At 37.1% G+C, this 18812-nt stretch overlaps 1 pseudogene; it reads left to right on the top strand.

Moving 5' to 3' along the window:
* The first annotated feature begins 817 nt into the window (after positions 1–817).
* Positions 818–2339, top strand: LOC105991831 (annotated as a pseudogene).
* The last annotated feature ends 16473 nt before the right edge of the window (positions 2340–18812 follow it).

Raw genomic sequence — 18812 nt, 5'->3', positions numbered from 1 at the left:
AAATACAGTTCCACCATGCCTCAAAGGGAATACAGGTAGTGAATGGGAGTTTGGGAGGAAAGATAATGAGACCTTTAGTGGATGTGCTGAATTTGAGCTGTCCAGAAAAAACAAACAACAAACATCCATAAAACATGAGTAATAATGAGGTTTAAGTGGTTTGGTTAAAACCATAAAGTGCTCTGACGTACATCAAATGCATCATTTGATATTGTTTCAGGAGCTTCATTACTATTTTTGTCAAGTAGGCAGTCATAACATTCTGTTTTACTTGGGATCTCTTTCAATAATTATAGTACTGCCAGGAAAGTTTTGTTATTCCTTACAAAGCAGTGCTTAATATGGGTGTTTGAAATATACCAACAGACATTAATTACTATCTCTAACAATCCATATGGTTTTTCTTCAGAACTATAGATGTGAAAACGTAGGCAAGAAGTGGGAATTCAGTCTACAACTATAATAATAAATTCCCATGCCTTTACTCACTCCAATTTGAATGTTTTCTTTACCTATTGTTGTTAGTTTTCTCAATTTTATTTCAAAATTAATTTTTTTTCTATTTTTATTTTGGTATGGGTTCTAGGGCTTAAATTCTAGGCCTGGATGCTGTTCCTGAGCTTTATTTGCTTGAAGTACAGTTCCACTTCCTACTTTTTTGATAGTTGGAGATAAGGGTCTCATAAGCTTTCCTAGACTGGCTTCAAACCTTGATCCTCAGATCTCCACTGTCTGAGTAGCTAGGATCACAAATGTGAGTCACCAATGCCTAGCTCAAAAAAACAAAACACAAAAAACTTTTGGCTTTTTTGCAATGGGTTTGCTGTCAGAACGCAGGTGCTATGAAAACCACCACTAAGTCGAGGCCAAAATGGAAAAGGAAAAGACCCACATCAACATTGTTGTCATTGGACAGTCAATTCCGGCAAGTCCACCACTACCGGACATCTGATCTACAAATGTGGTGGTACTGACAAGAGAACCATTGAGAAGTTCCAGAAGGAGGCTGCTGAGATGGGAAAGGGCTCCCTCAAGGGTGCCTGGGTCTTGGATAAACTGAAGGCTGAGCATGAGTGTGGTATCACCACTGACATCTCCCTGTGGAAATTTGAGACCAGCAAGTATTACGGGACCATCTCGATGCCCCAGGACACAGAGACTTTATCAAGAATATGATTACAGGCACATCCCAGGCTGACTGTGCTGTCCTGATTGTTGCTGCTGGTGTTGGTGAATTTGAAGCTGGTATCTCCAAGAATGGCCAGACCCGTGAGCATGCCCTTCTGGCTTACACACTGGGTGTGAAACAGCTCATCATTGGGGTTAACAAAATGGATTCCACTGAGCCACCCTACAGCCAGAAGAGATATGAGGAAATTGTTAAAGAAGTCAGCATTTACATGAAGAGAATTGGCTACAACCCTGCCACAGTAGCATTTGTGCCAATTTCTGGCTGGAATGGTGACAACATGCTGGAGCCAAGTGCCAATATGCCTTGGTTCAGGGGATGGAAAGTCACCCGTAAAGATGGCAGTGCCAGTGGTACCACCTTGCTGTGGCTTTGGATTACATCTTGCCACCAACTCGTCCCACTGACACACCTTTGCACCTGCCCTTTCAGGATGTGTACAAAATTGGTAGTATTGGAACCTTCCCTGTGGGCTGAGTGGAGACTGGTATTGTCAAACCTGGCATGGTGGTCACCTTTGCTCCTGTCAATGTCACAACTGAAGTCTGTTGAAATGCATCACGAAGCTTTGAGTGAAGTTCTTCCTGGGGCCAATGTGGGATTCAACATCAAGACTGTGTCACTCAAAGATGTTAGCTGTGGCAAAGTTGCTGGTGACAGCAAGAATGATTCCCCCATGGAGGCAGCTGGCTTCACTGTTCAGATGATCATCCTGAACCATCCAGGCCAAATCAGTGCTGGCTATGCCCCTGTGCTGGGTTGTGACACTGCTCACATTGTTTGCAAGTTTGCTGAGCTGAAAGAGAAAATGGATCGCCATTAAGAAGCTGGAGAATGGCCCTAAATTCCTGAAATCTGGCGATGCTGCCGTGTTGACATGGTTCCTGGCAAGCCTGTGTGTGTGGAGAGCTTCTCTGACTATCTTCCTCTGGGTTGTTTTGCTGTTTGTGATATAAGGCAGACAGTTGCTGTAGGTGTCATCAAAGCTGTAGACAAGAAGGCTGCCGGAGCTAGCAAGGTCACCAAGTCTGCCCAGAAAGCTCAGAAGGCTAAATGAATATTACCCCTAACACCTGCCACTTCAATCTTAACCAGTGGTGGAAGAACGGTCTCAGAACTGTTTATCTCAATTGGCCATTTAAGTTTAATATTAAAAGACTGATTAATGATAACAATGCATGGTAAAAACTCCAGAAGGAAAGGACAATGTTTTGTGGACTATTTGTGTGTGTGTGTATGTGTGTGTGTGTTTGTGTGTGCGTGGCAGTTTTAAGTTATTAGTTTTTAAAGATCAGTACTTTTTTAAATTTATTTTATTTTATTTGTGAACATACTGTACAGAGGGGTTACAATTACATGGGCAGGATAATGCGTACATTTCTTACCAAGCATTGCAGCCTCCTCCTTTGTTAAGATCAGTACTTTTCAATGGAAACAACATGACCAAAAAAAAAAAATCTGTCACAGAATTTTGAGACCCATTAAAACAAAGTTTAATGAGGAAAAAACAAAAACTTTGGAAAGGGGCTGGGAAGGTGGCTCAATGGTAGAGCACTTGCCTTGCATGATGAGGCCCTAAGTTCGATTCCTCAGCACCACATAAGCAGAAAAAAAAGCTGGAAGTGGCACTGTGGCTCAAGTGGTAGAACGCTAGTCTTGAGCTGAAGAGCTGAGGGACAGCGCCCAGGCTCAGAGTTCAGGCTCCACAGCCTGATCCCCCCCACAAAAAAAACTTTGGAAAGATAAAAGGGGTCAGAAGGAGAAAGTATGGAAGAAGGTTGACAAGTATTGTAATTGTTTTTACTTGCAATGCCCAGACTACAGCTTTGTTGAAGCTTTATTCTGATGCATGTCAGAGATGTAGAACTACTGTTTTTCTATAAAAGCCATCACAACTTGCTTTGGAAGAGTTGGTCAGACTTGCTGGACCATTGCTTCTGGACACATGAAAGTATAGGGGGAAAAGTCAACTAATTATGAAAGAAAATCAGCATGTACATTTCAGTAGACAGTCAGAGTGATATGGTGAGTAACTACTTCAGGTAAGAAATAGGAGGCAAGTTCTTCAAGTGTGGAGTTGTCATTTTACACAAGGCTGGAAGGAAAGACCTCAGTGAGAAGATCAGACATTGAGTCAGGACACAGATGAAGACAGCAACTTGAAGGGGTCTGAGGAAAAGGAGATTATGACAGCACGCTCCCTGGGAATTTGGGGTTCTAATGTTCATGGTTATACTATGTTGGTGAGAGATTCTCACAAATATAGACAAGCCACCAGGGTCAAGTCTATGCTTTTCATAAAGAATATAATTTTACTCATCTATTAGAAAGATTGAAATTGTACCATTTGTAGGGAACTGGAAAGACCTGGGGGAAAAAAGTATGTTAAGTGAAATAATTCAGGTACAATGAGACAAAGGATACATGATTTCCCTTACACATGGAAGCTAGATTTAGCTTATAAACTCATAAGCAGCTGTGTGCGGGTGGTTTACGTCCGCACTTCTAGTTACTCAGGAGGCTGAGATTGGAGGATTGCAGTTCAAAGCCAGCCTGAGCAGGAAAATCCATGAGACCCTTTTCTCCATTAACCATCTGAAAACTGAAAGTGGCGCTGTGGCTCAAAGTGGTAGAGCACTAACCTTGAGCAAAAAGCTCAGGGACAGTGCCCAGGGCCTGAGTTTATGCCCCATGATGGACAAAACCTAAAGCAAAACTCTTAAGCAAATAGGTCAACAAAAGAAAACACCAGGAAGTGAGTACTCAAAAAGGGTAGGGTGGTGTCAAGGGGAAATAGGTAGACAAATGAAAAAGAGAAGAGGGGGAAATGCAGTCAAGAATCCAATGTATATACTACAAAATTAAGCAGAGTGAGGGAAGGGGTGGGTAAGAGAGGGATGGAGGAGAATGATGAAAGAGGTATTTTATTCATAAACTGTTTTGTGAGATGGAGACTCCTTTCTATATCTACTTAAAGATAATAAAAATAACATTGGATGACACTTCCGTAAGAGAATAATGTTTGTCTTGGTAACATATTTTCAAGAGCAGCTTTATTTGAGACATTGGATTTGGAAGGATTTTGTTGATGTGGCAAGGAAGAAAATGGTCTTAGTGCCAAGGGGGTGGTAATATGGAAATTCACCTGTCAAGAAATTTTATAAACTCAGATTTTCTAGATACTAACACTAAGCAGCACATAGTTAAAACAGATTTGGGCTTCTTTATTAAACAGATGTGTAATGCAAGCCTAAAAATAGGTTTGCAGTAGTTCTTCCAAGCATTTTCCATTCTTGATAGATCAAGTTATTTTCATAAAATAATAGAAAATTTTATCCTTCACAACCAGTGTCATGAGGAAAATGAACTGAACAACAAATTTGTTTGTTTAACAGAGGTTTTTGTGGATACTGCCATTTTTTTCAGTTTATTCTCTATACTCAAAGAATAGATGATATTTGAGCAAATTTTCCAGAACCCAATTCAGATTTTACTTGTCCATTTACTTATTCATTATTTTGGCTTCTTCTTGATATCTGAAGTCTATCCTTACCAATTATCTTTCAAATACCTATTTTCTAATTGTCAGGAGAGTTTGTCTTTCATATCTTCACATTTTGGGTGAACGTCTTGCCAGACTTCCAAATCACCTAAAGCAGAAGTCTCTTTGAGTATATCTCTCTTCTATAAAATAAACCATTAAAAAGAGAGGGGGGAGGGAACAAAACTAAAAGCAAACACAAACTTTACCTCCTAATGGCTGTCAAGATTCTTCTCAAACTCACCAATATTGTTGTTGCTGTTGTATTTCCATTGTCCCTGAGCTTTTGTGCTCAAATCTAGCACTTTAACACATGAACTACATCTCTACTATGGCTTTTCTTGTTGGATAATTGGAGATAGAAGTCTCATGGACTTCCCAGGCTGGTTTTTGACCACTATATTAAGCTCTCAACCTCCTGAGGTGATAGGATTATAGATGTGGGCCACAAGCACTCAGCTTTCCAGCACTGTTTTATTTAGCCAAATTGGAAAGCAACACTGATCTCATGAGTTTTATGTATTCTGTTCAGATGTTAGCAACTGATAACGAAGGTCTCTTTTTGTAAACTCAGTGATTTACGTGGACTTTTCAATATATTTCTATTTTGATGTTTTGAAACTAGATATGTTTAACTTGATTTACATATTGCACTATATAGATGTTTATTTAGGCATCACATGATACAATCTTTTAGTATTTGTAAGGAATATTTTGTTTGTTTGATTTTTGATTTTGTGCTGCTCCTAGGGCTTGAATTCATGGTCTGGTCACTGTCACTGAGATTTTGCTCAATGCTGATGCTCTGCCATATGAGCCACTACTCTACTTCTGGCTTTTTGATGGTTCATTTGAAAGCAAAGTCTCATGGTCTTTCCTGCGTGGGTTGGCTTTGAACCTGTAATCCTCAGATTTCAGGCTCCTGAGTAGTTAGGATTACAGGTGTGAACCACTGACACTTGGTGATGTATGTAGGCTTAATGTCTTTTGGTATCCTCTAAAAAGTAAATTAAAACAATAAAATCTTAAAATAGCCCAACTCAGTTCACAGTTGTATAGTTGTTGAGGTTTTAAAAAGTCTTACTATAAGTTTGTAACAGGTGATGATGTAATTATTCTTTTGCTTTCCTATCTAGATAGTAATTATCTGTACTTGACTTACAATAATATCTCATGCTTTTATCAAATCTTGACTAAGGTTTGGTCATTTTCTATTAATTAAAAAACAATCAGTATTGTTCTGCTTGGACTACTGTAGTTCCTAATAGAAAAACTGATGAAATACACCTTTTAAAAGTGTGTCTTAACAGTTCTATAATAGATTCATTATAGATTTCTCATTTCATATGTCAATTTTTTATCATAAAGATTTTTCTGTAATATTCAATAGAATTCCAAGGAGAACCTGTGATATACAATGTTCCTTGTGATGTCATATTAAATAAATGCCATGTGGCAAACCAATGAATCGAATGTTCAAAGTGAAGCTTGCTACAGAGAAAATAGCTCTGGGAGGATACTTTGAAATCTAGAGGTGAAAGAACATGTAGGTTTATTTTATGGTACGAAAATGGCATTCAACCACCAGAGCAACAAACTTCAATACACTTGAGACATTAGGAAAGCCTGAGGAGCAGAAATGGTGAATTTGCTTTCAATATGAATTCTGCAGGCATATACCAAAGGTCTCAGCTGGATTTGCAGAAAATCTTGTTCTCAAATGGATAAAAGTGTGCAAACCTCTTTGAATAAAAAAGAAAAGAAAAGAAAACACACATATCCAAAAAGCAGTATAAGCTGGCTAGAACAGGTATTTTAGCAAACCCAGAAATGGCACCCAGGGAACGTGAAAGAATGAAGCTTACTATTAATATAGATTCTAAGAATGGTTTTCTGAGAAAAATTCGTGGCTCCCTATGGTATCAAGGCCAAGACTGGCTGGGATATAGATCTAATCTCAACTTCTAAAGAATAGACCAAACAGATGACACAACTAGCTGAAGGGTTCATAACAAATCAGAGCAAAGAAAGGCCCAGAAAAAAATTTTACAACAAAGTAAGGTACTTAAAGTTTGGTCTCACTAACCTGAGTTCTACTCCCAGAGCATGGTCACTAACTAGCTGTTTGATCTTAAACAAATTTCTCTATGTTTCTGTCCCAGACCTTTCTCAAAAGTAAGATGAAGACAACTTCTTTTTTCAGTTATTATGTAGATTAAAAGAAATCATGAATGTCTAAGCTATTAGTAAGAGCAATCTTTCCATTGTTCCTGACATACAATAGGTGCTGAAAATAATAGATTGAGCACTTGCTCAGTGTGAAGCACTTTATAAATGCTTTATACTTATTGACTCATAATCTTCATGTTCATAATCTTAAAGAAAAACTTATAATGTCTTCTTACAGATGGGCACAGAAATTGACACGGGGAAAGGTTTAGTCATTATGCCTGAGATTACAAAGACATACAGTAGTAACTAGGATATGAACCCAGGCAGTAGGGTTATTGTTTGTTTTGCTTTTACATTTTGAGACAGGGTCATAATATATAGTACAGGCTGGCCTCTAATTTTACATTCCTCTACCTTTGTTTCCCAAACATTGGATCAGGAGTGGATCACCCAGGCATTATATGATTACTACTCAAATGTCTTCAAATGAATGTGAATTTACAGTCATAACAAAACTATACTGTGTCTTAGTGTTTACTTGTTTTTGTGCTAAATTAATTATATTCTTGACTATTAGTTTATGTTCGTTTATGAATAATAATGAATCTTGGGTATCAAAATTTTTAAAACAGTGTATTTCATCAGCTCCTGTATTCTACCTAAACACAGTATTTCAGTGGAATGGCAAACTTACTTTCTATGGGAGTGCTCTCTTAGGTTGCTCACCATGATGAGTATATTTGAGTCCATTAAGTTATCCTGCCATAATGCTCAGTGATTGTAAAAGACAGGTAGCCTCACAACTCTAAAAAGTATATCACCCAACAAGTCAACAAGAAGAGTCATCCTCCAGCTATGCTGTAACTAAGGGTCATGACTGAACCATAGGGTGTTTTACCCCTCCCCAATGTGTTACTGACCTTATCATGATAGATCAGACCCAAGTCTCTAGATGGTTGTCTGTCAGTGCTATAGGAGAGATTGGGACAGAACTTTCTATCTGGAAAGAGAATCTTAGCAGCCCAGCAGTGTCTACTGGAGTTCAGTCTTTGCTGTTTGCTTTCATTTTTTCATATAACTTCTGGAGCAGCACCTCCATGGATGACAGAGTTTCCTGGGGAGATGTCACTTGTGCAGCTGGTTTCAGGGCTTTCTCTTCTACCAGTCACTCTAGAAGCTCACCGTCTTCAGAGGATCACCTTTGTTCCTCTATTTGGACCATCTGGTGATGTGAGATACCAGGCCTCATTCCTTCCTCAGGCCTGGATGCTGCACATGTGGATGCAATGCATCTTGATCAATGTCACCTCTTTCATCATTTTTCCCCCAGCCCTCCCAACCCCATCCATCCCTTCAATTTTCTTAGTTTTGCAGATTATATATTGAATATTATGACTGTGTTCTCCTATACTTTCCTTTCTACATTTATTTATATTTTCAAATGTCAAGAGGCTGAAATTATAGTATAAAGGCAATATGTTTACAACAGGACAATTAAAAAACAGGATTTCTTTTTTTTCTTCATACTTGGAAATCTGTAAAAATTCATATGATGTTCACATTATTATGTGGCCACACTAACATGACCATTTCTTGAATTTTAAAAATTCATTTGAAAGTCTATTGAACTACTATTATCTTTATATATTACTAAAGACATTTTCAAGCCAATTCTAGTAATGGAAGTAATTTAAGCTGAAAATATTTCTTACAAAGGCCTCAATGGTCCTTTCATCTCTCTGATGAAATCTTGGGTTAGCATCTGAACAAGCAGGAATGGGTTTCCACTAACAAGGCACCATCCTTCAGGAAATATCCACAACTTACAGGGAACAAGGACAAGTCTGAAAGTCCTGTGACATAGCATGTAACTGCTCCCTTCAGTTTTCTTGAAAGCATCTTTTCTTGAAAGCATCTTTTCTTGATAATAGGCAATTGTGTGGCTCTCCTGGGGGAAAAGAAGTTGACTTGGTAGGAAATGATGGAAGAAGATCTCAGTCAAAAGACTGAGAAAAACTCTCCTTGTGCTTCTCACCTTCTTTGATATATAGGAACTTCTGTTGATCCTTGAAGTAGAGACTTATAGTAAAAAAAATAATAATAACCCAAACCAGAGAACAGAATATAAATATTATTTTAGCCCAGGCTATAAAAACTATGAATATGATTAAACATATCAGTGAATATTCTTTCTTATATGAAATTGTAACTGTATAATTATAAATTAAGTAACTGAAATGATGTGCATACTGTTTGGTACTTCCTTTTTTTTCTATTTTTATTGTAAAGGTGATGCACAGAGTGATTACTGTTACGTAAGTCAGATAATGGGTACATTTCTTTTTGGACAATGTCACTCATTTCTTTACTCTCAGTTTTCCCTCCCATCCCCACTCACTGTTGTATAATTCATTTTCAACAGTGTCTAGTAAATACCACTAGACATTTGTTCACCCTTTGTCCCCCCATTTTTGTGCCTTACTCATTACCTTCCCAAAGACAGATAAATGGACAAACAAGACAGAAAGAAAGCAAAACAACAAAGAAAAAACCTTTCTTTCCATTTCCAGGAATTAATTTCAATTAATATTATTTTATATGATCAGAGGCACATAGTCATTGGCTCTTTGTGTTCCTTTGTTTGTGAACACCTAGAATTCTGCATAATTTTCATGTCCCCATGTATTATAGATCTAGCTTATGCATATGAGAGAAAATATGGGTTGTTTGTCTTTCTGAGCTTGGCTTACATAACTTAATGTGATTTGTTCTAGGTCCATCCATTTCCCTACAAATGACATAATATTATTCCTTCTATTGGCTATGTAAAATTCCATTGTGTATAGGTACCACAGTTTTTTGGATCCACTCATCTATTTGTTTGGTACTTCTTCATTCAGCTATATACTGTTAAACATCACATGTAAATACGAATATGTGTAAGATGTAATTGTTCTTGTCTTTATACTAGTAACTCAGTATTAGAGATTTAGATGGTATTAAGTTCTCTCAAAAAAACAAATATAACATATTCTTATCCTCAGAAATAGCTCATAAACTATTCTATTGCATGAAAACCATATAATAGTATAATAGTACTGGTTAACTTGTGGTATTAAGAAATATATATATATATATATAATATATATACATAGAGAGAGACATATACGTGATAACCCATGTAAGTCATTGCTCTGTACTGTGCATATAATCAACTTGTTCTGACATGAAAAACAAAATAAATGTGTTACCCAAATCTTCAAGTAGTTAGTATACATTATTACCCAGTTGGCTTTCAGAAACCAAGAATTAAGAAACCTTTATTACTACTGTGAATCTATATTGGTTTTGTGTTCTCAGTCAGAGTCATTAGTGAAAGCTGGCCTTAAACTGCATGCAAGCTGTCTTTAATAATAATTTAATAACATATCTCACCATGACATAGCACTTGAGGTTTGTTTTCTTTTTAAATATAAGTACTAATTATGTTGCTAGGCAGCTAAAATGTTAAGCTTCAAGTATATGAAGTACTTTTAACTGAAAGACAGAAGATGCTTTCCAATCAAGATCACCAATAACTTTTAAGTAATTTCACTGATACTAACATTTCGGATATTAAAAAATTGCATATATGGTTTCAAATTTGCTAAAGATCTATAAATCAAGTTCTTGTGGTAGTGGTTACTATTATTTTTAGTGTTCAAATTTTTCTCAAGTAAATAATTTAATATTTCTGTGTTTAATAATTAAATACTTGAAATATGAACAGTCTAAACAATCCACATATATACTCATATATATATACACACACACACATATGCACATACATATTATGGTGTATTACACACACAATCTCTCTCTCTATGGTATAGTTGTGGTAGTGGGGCTTGAATTCAAGACTTTGTGCTTGCTAGCAAGACTGTCTATACCACTTCAACCATGTCTCCAGCCCCAAATATATGGATTTTTAGATCTAAATGGTATTTACATCTATCATAGTTTTATTTTGAAGAGAGACAAAGTAATTGATGATTCATAGTTTGATAAATGACACTATTTTAATAAAGCAAAGCTATCTAACTTGTTGGTACAATTTAAGCTTGAAGTAGATTATTTTAGAAAAGATTGTGTTTCACACTCTTATCTTCAATAAATAATATTTAAACAGAAAAAGAATACTTGGATCAACAAAGAAGGAGTTTGTTGTTGAATTTTATTTGGGCCTCACTAGGTATTATTTACTGACTAAATACTCATTTAAGTTAATTGAAAATCCAAATTGAAAATCACATAAGAAAAAACAATCGGGGCTGGGAAGGTGGCTCAGTGGTAGAGTGCTTGCCTTGCATGCATGAGGCCCTGGGTTCAATTCCTCAGCACCACATAAGCAGAAAAAAGCCAGAAGTGGTGCTGTGGCTCAAGTGGTAGGGCACTAGCCTTGAACAGAAGAGCTGAGGGACAGCGCCCAGGCCCAGAGTTTAGGCCCCACTACTGGACCCCCCCACACAAAAAAAATCATGTTTAAGTTTGAGTATTGTGTAAATAGGTATCAACATAAAATGAAATGTATTCAAAGTTATTATAAATGTTTTAAAATTATTTTCATGTTTTACAATTAAGAAAGTCACAGAGACTCCTAAGCCCTAGACACATAAAAGTAGAAATAGTAAAAATATCTAAGATAGCATTCTATAGCCTGATTATGCTTCTAGTCCTAGCTACTCAAGAGGCTGAGACCCGAGGATTGTGGTTCAAAGCTAACCCAAGCAGAAAAGTCCTTGAGACTCTTATCTCCAATTATCCAACAAAAATGTCAGAAATGGAAGAGCACAAGCCTTGAGTGGAAAAGTCAAGTAAGAACACAAGGCCCTGAGTTCAAGCTCCCATACTAGCACAAACAGAACAACAACAACAACATATATCTTAAACCTCTTAGGCTTATATAAAGGAAATAAGCTCAGGGATTCCATGAAACTTGTCTAAGTGAATTGATCTGGTCTCAGGAAATTTGCACATTGTATTTCTGCCAATATTCCACAGATAATGAAAAGACTGGTCAGTTAAGTTTTTAGCTTTCCACTTTTAACTCACTTTCTTTTTTAGAGAGAGAGAGAGAGAGAGAGTTTTAGTTTATTTGCAAACAAGGAGGCAAGCGTGAGAAAAGAGAACTAGGAGTGAATTCACTTTCTTAATATGATTTTCCAACAACATCCTGCACTCTTCAGTACTGCTGTGCTAAGAATTTAGAGCCCGCAGTCAGTTCAGTTCTTGACCACTCAGGTTTCCCAGAAACAAGAATGTGATCTGCAAGTAGAGTCTCCTTCTGAATACCAACAACAATATGAGTTTGATTTGGGTGATTGAATGACATAAATCTGTAAGGCAACTTGAGTATTCAAATCTTGGTTTAGCACACAGTATTTGAGGTATCAGCTAGGAACATTTAGGCAGATTGAAGCAGTGCCTTGAGAGCTCTTTGGCTTAATTTTTGTTTGCTTGTTTTTGAGCAGTGATCTTTCAAGAAACAAAGATGTTTACATAATTTTCTCAGAAGTCAGGATTCAAACACTGGTAAGACTAGTGATTGAGAGGGAGAGCAATTTTCTGAACTGCCTGAAAGGAGGCGGCACAGCTGTCCAGAGCAACGGTGACTATATTTAACAAAAGTGATGTGCTGGGTGTGACAGGGGGCTCATGATCATTTTCTTCTCTACATGAATCCTTTCAAGTCGAAGGCAAGTTGTTTAATTTCACATTGGTTGAGCGATCTGTGATTCATAGCTCCACAGACAAGAGAGTATGTAATTTTCTGGTCTTCATTATTGAGATCAATAAGCAAATTATATAGGAAGTCATGCATGTCCACAATAATGAAACAAGGTTGCCAGAACCTGCTTTGGCTATCCTTCCTCCTTACTTCACAAAGGATCTAAAGACAGCATAGATTGAGAAATAAACAAATGAAAACACATCAGCTCTGCTTTGTTATTTATTATACTACTTGTGTTCCATGAGAGAAAAGAACAGAATAAGAAGCCACTGCTTTTCAAAAGTTTAAAATACTGAATAGTGAACAAATGCAGAAAGTGCCTAACTTGTAATGTAGGTATATCTGTGAAGGGGGTGGAATACTGGAAATGGGAGTGGGCAGAGGAAGAAAGCTTATTCAAATATGGCATAAAGTAGAGGCTGAATTATTATATTTAATTCGCCTCTTCCAAATCAAGGCAGCATATGCTGACTATATTCCATATTTTTGCTTCATAAATCATGGAGCAAAAATACTTTGCACATAAATTATATTTCATTATACTCAGCTCTGAGCGGGTCCGTGTAAATTATTTTAAGTCCAATTTCAACATTTTACCCCCTTCTGTTTAAATCCTTTTTGTCAAAATCTCTTCCTTAGTGTTAATTTCCTTTTGGCATTTCTAGTTAAGAAAAAATGTTTGCAAGAAAAATTCTGAAGGGAATAGAAATTACTTTCCACTTAAAGTGTGTGGATTAGAAACATCTATGATCAGATTAGAGGGGAAAATGAGTTCAAACTGTATCATATGTCTTAATTGTTTTTCTTTTGATATGAATTTTAACATTCTTAATACTACTTGTTTTGTTAGCAGTGACTTGTCTAATATTACAATTTGTTCATACTTCAAAATGTGATTCCATCCAAATGTACAAATATGGTAGTCAAGTGTAAGACCCTAGGGCAAGTTTAATAAAATAGTGTAGAAAGAAGTATCTCTGTTATGTCTCATAAGGGGACAAACAAGTCATTTGGGCAAGAAATAGTGAGATCGTTTACACCTAAATTTTTTTTACAGGATCTCGAGATGAATACCACACAGATAAATTGTAAAGTTAGTGAGGCAGATCCCATTTGTACTCAAAGTTGGAAGAGATATTCAATGTGACGTAGTGTGGCTACCTTCTTTTATTGGTGAAGAAACAAAGATCTCGAGGGGTAAAATGATCATTTCCAGGTCACAAGTTGCTATTGATTCCAATTTCCGGAGGAATTTCAAGAAGTATGTTGCTCCAGGGCCACATAAGACCTCCAAAATCATTTGCTCTGTGACAAGACAGACACATATGTGTTTCAGATGATTCTTGTCATCTGCCTGTGTTGAGCATTCTGTGTGACCTGTGAATGATGTTATAAATATTAAAATGGCCCTTGGAAGATGCAGGGTTCCTCACCCTGATTGGTATGCCTTGAGGATGCAGACCAACCTGGATTTAAATTTTAATTGAATGACAGTGGACATAACCTGCCTCACTTTGACAGGACAGTCAATTCTCATCCGTGACTTTAAAAACTCTGAAGGAATCGTGACTGAATACAGCCATCAGACTTAACATACATATGGGAAATTGAAACATGCCCTAGAAGTCACAGCTATGATAGTACATTGATTCAATGAAATATGTAATGAATTATTGTAAAGGTGATGTACAGAGTGGTTGCAGTTACATATATAAGGTAGTGAGTACATTTCTTGTCGAACATTGTAACTTCCTCTCTCATTTTCTCCCACTCCCCCCCCCCCCCGCTCCACTCCCTTTCCTCCCCAAGTTGTAAAGTTCATTTCCAACATAGTGTCTTATACAAGATACTGTTGCACTGGTTCACCGTTTGTCCTTTGTCTCACCATTTTGGGATTCCCCTTCCCTCCTCAAATCAGAAAACATATATACAAGACACAGAGTATCAAAATCAAAAACAGGGACAACAGGGGATAAACCAAAGGAAAAGGAATGAAAGAAAAAAGAAATAGCTTCACATAGTACATAAAAAACTCTCCCATTTCCATATCTTGGAGTTCATCCGATTAGCATCATTTCATATGGTCATACGTACATAGCTATTGAGTTATTGTGATCCTCTGGTAGGACCATTCTCGACATATACTAATTATTACAAATGAGGGAAACCATAGAACTTATGTTTCCCCCCAAGTCTGTTTCCTGATGAATGGGGCAATACCATTCTTTCTGATGGAAGCATAGAATTCCATTGTGTCTGCACACCACATTTACTTTTTACTTAGGTATTAGAAGCAAGCCATTATCCAGCTTTTACAGTCAGGCACCCCGAGTCTCAGTACAGTTCACTTTCTAATATTTGTTGCCATGATGAGAATTTAGCCTTAAAATCTTTTGCAGAGAATGTAGACTAAGACAAGAAACTGGGGTATGGAGAGTATGTAATGGGAGGCAAGATTTTAGAGTATATAGGACCCAAATTACTTTATGTAAGTAAAGGAAAGAGATAATATTCTAGTTTCCCAAATTGTGATCTATTTTATAGTTCTAACAATGAAGGTCATAGTCTTTTTTCCCTTATTATTATTTATCCTTTGATTATTGTCCATCTAGTGAGAGTAAAATAATGTGCCTTTAATTTACATTTCTCAAATAACTTGGATGTTTGAATATCTTTTCATGTCACATGTATAACTTCTTTACTGAAATTTTTATTGAAATACTTGCTTATGTTTCAGCTAGGAATTTTTTGTATATTGACACACACAGTTATATTTTGGATATAAATTCATTGTCAGAGCAAGGTCCAAAAAACAAAACAAAACTTGTGAGGTTGGCTGGCTTTTATTATCCACAGTATGTGCAGAAACCTTCATTTGTGATTTGGGTCAACCTTAGATTTGTTTAGCAGTGACAGTCGAACAATGGCTCCAATGGTTTCAATCCATTCTTGGCCTGCTCTTGAAGGATCTGTGAGTTAACAATTATTTTTTGCATTGACAATTAGTTTTCCTAAAGGTGAAGAAGGAAAAGAAGAAGGAGGATCCAGGAGACAAGAAATAGATACTGCGTGTGCTCCTCCAAACATGAAATATTCTTATCCTTTCGCACAAAAATTTGTCACAAGAGAGGAGCTGACCCTTCCCCATCCCGATCCACCAATAGCACTGCTGTATGTGGATGTTGTTCAGTGCTCCAAATCCACAGGCACTCTGCTGACTACCCAACTGGCCCCACACCCGGGTTGGGAGCAGCTTGGGTCAGCATAACGTGGCCTCTCATGGTTCTTACCAGAAGTTCACACTTTTCAAGCATTAATGTCTCTTGCATTTCTAAGGAGTTATCCAGTTTCTGAAACAATGCAATAATTAACCCTTTTTTTTCTTGTTGTTGTTGTTGTCAGTCATGGGGCTTGAACTCTTGGCTCTTCAGTTCAAGGTGAGCGCTCTATCACTTGAACCACAGCACCACTTCTGGTTTTCTGGTGGTTATTTGGAGAGAAGAGTTTCATGGACTTTCCTGCCCAGTCTGGCTTTGAACCTTGATCCTCAGATCTCAGCCTCCTGCGTAGCTAGGATTACAGTTATGAGTCACCAGTGCCCAGCAATTTATTTTATTTTATTTTAATTTTTTAGAAGCGTTCTAGTGACTTCTTTTGGAGTATCTTCATCTCATTTAGCAATCTCCCAAAGTTGCATCTTTGTTTATAACTTTTTTAAGCAGAACTAAATAGAATCTCAAAAAGAAAATAAAAATCAAACACTAATTCATCAAGACAATGCCTGCATTGTTAAACATTTAATAGCCAGAACAACCTGGCATATAGAAACTTGGGAAGTTAGAACTAACAAGGCAAGGAAGTGGCATTTTCATTTATTTTCAGGATTTAGAAGGGTCAGGAGATTGCAAAGCTGCCAAGTGGCTGACTTGGTGGCAGTCCGTTATATCCGTATGGCAGATCATTCAATTGATGAGTTGGTACCAGAGAATAAGTAATCGGTGACAAATTTTCCAAAGGATCGTGTTTCTTCTAAATGTGAACTGTTTGATTAAGGCTGCCTTTCTTGCAAGGAATGAATAAGTCTATCACTTGATATTGAATTCTTTAGGAGCCATAGTTGCCAACATGAATAGTGTGCTGAATTTGTCTATTGTATCATCACAGCTGAATTTCCTCAAAGTTAATATTGCTGCCACTCTCCTCTGAGAGTATTTCATGGTTTAGTGCATAGAAACCATGAACAAATCTATTTGAAACCTTAAAAAATAAAATGTGTACTTGATGTCTGGAGTTTATCTTACATCACTCTGCTTTCCTCTGATTCCTTTTGTCAATTAGGTTTAAGTTAGATTAGATAGCTTGCTTGTGATTCTGTTACAACCAGTCTGTAGATTTCTTTTTCCCTTGGTTTTTTTTTTTTTTACAATTTTTATTCTTTTCTTTCTTTTTTTTTTGGGTCAGTTGTGGGGCCTGAACTCTGGGCCTGGGTGCTGTTCCTCAGCTCAAGGTTAACGCTCTACCACTTGAGTCACAGTGCCACTTCTGACTATTTCTGCTTATGTGGTGCTGAGGAATTGAACCCAGGACCTCATGCAAGCAAAGCAAATACTCTACCACTGAGCCACCTTCCCAACCCCTTTCTTTACAATTTTTTTATTTTAACAATGCTGTACAGAGGGGTTACAGTTACAAGAGCAAGGTAATGAGTACCTTTTATATTGAGCATTGTTGCTTTTTCCCCCTACCATCCCTTCCCTCCCACCTCCACACCTACCCACCCCCAGTCTATAGATGCTTTTTGAAAAAGAAGTTATCTGCTTATCATGATTACTACGACTTGCAGAAAATGAATTTTCCCCTTGCTTCTCCTTGTCTCACATTTTCAACTTCTCCAAAGAACCTCTTCCATTAGCATCTAGAATATCAATGTTCTCCAACAAGAGAATAAATTAAACTCACCAAAAAGGTGGAAGTGCTTTGTGAAATTATCAAAACTATGTTTGATTTCACTGGTTCAGATATACTTGAAAGAAGGTGAGCATACATTTGGTAGGTAATTTTCATCTAATCCATCTGTTCTAAGGTTCTTTGGTTAATAAAATTCTTAGCTATTTGATAATAACTGCATCAAAGACTACAACCTAATTATTTCTACTTTCTTCTCTTCAGCTTCTTTGCTTAGGGATTTGCCTAAAAGGGCTCATAGGAAAAATGACACACACCCCACCCGGTCCCGGGGGGGGGGTCCCAATCAAATGTTCATATCAAAACAGAAATTTGACAACAGTTTCAACAGATTTTTCAATTGTGTCTACAAGAACTTTGTTGGAACAACTTCCTGCTTCATGGGATCTAGTAGAAATTCAAAAGAAAATTGAACAGATGGTTGAGTTAGTTTGAGGATATGTTATGCAATGATCTTTTAAAAATTTACAAATAAGGCTAAACCTTGGTGGCTCATTCCTATAATCCTAGCAATTCAGGAGACTGATATATGAGGATTACAGGTAGAAGCCAGCCAGGATAGGAAACATTTGAGACTCTTAATCCAGAGCCTTAGACCACTTGACCACATTATATTGCCTTTTTGAAACTCTTATCTTAAAGAGAGACTTCTCTGAAGAGGAAATAAGAATGGCCAATAGACACATGAAGAAATGCTCAGCCTCTCTAGCCATGAAAGAAATGCAAATCAAGACAACGCTGAGGTTCCATCTCATCCCATAACCGAGAAATGTAGTAACAACAGATGCTGGAGAGGATGTGGCCAAAAGGGAACCAACTACATTGGGAGTGTAAACTTGTTCAACCACTCTGGAAAGCAGTATGGAGCTTCCTCAAAAGACTCCACATAGAGCTCCCTTATGACCCAGCCATCTCACTTTTGGGCATTTACCCAAATGATCACAAACAAAGTCATACCAAAGCTACCAGCAGAACCACGTTCATTGCAGTGTTATTTACCATAGCTAAGATATGGAACCAACCCAGATACCCCTCAGTAGATGAATGGATCAAGAAAATGTAATATATATATATAAATTACATATATATATATATATATATATATATAATGGAATTCTATGTCTCTGTCAGAAAGAATGACATTGCCTCTTTTGTTAGGAAATGGAAAGACTTGG

The sequence above is a fragment of the Dipodomys ordii genome, unplaced genomic scaffold (genome assembly GCF_000151885.1).
Source record: "Dipodomys ordii isolate 6190 unplaced genomic scaffold, Dord_2.0 Scaffold4, whole genome shotgun sequence".
NCBI classification, from domain to species: domain Eukaryota; kingdom Metazoa; phylum Chordata; class Mammalia; order Rodentia; family Heteromyidae; genus Dipodomys; species Dipodomys ordii.
Note: the sequence above shows the minus strand (reverse complement) of the source record. Positions and strands in the feature narration are given on the sequence as shown.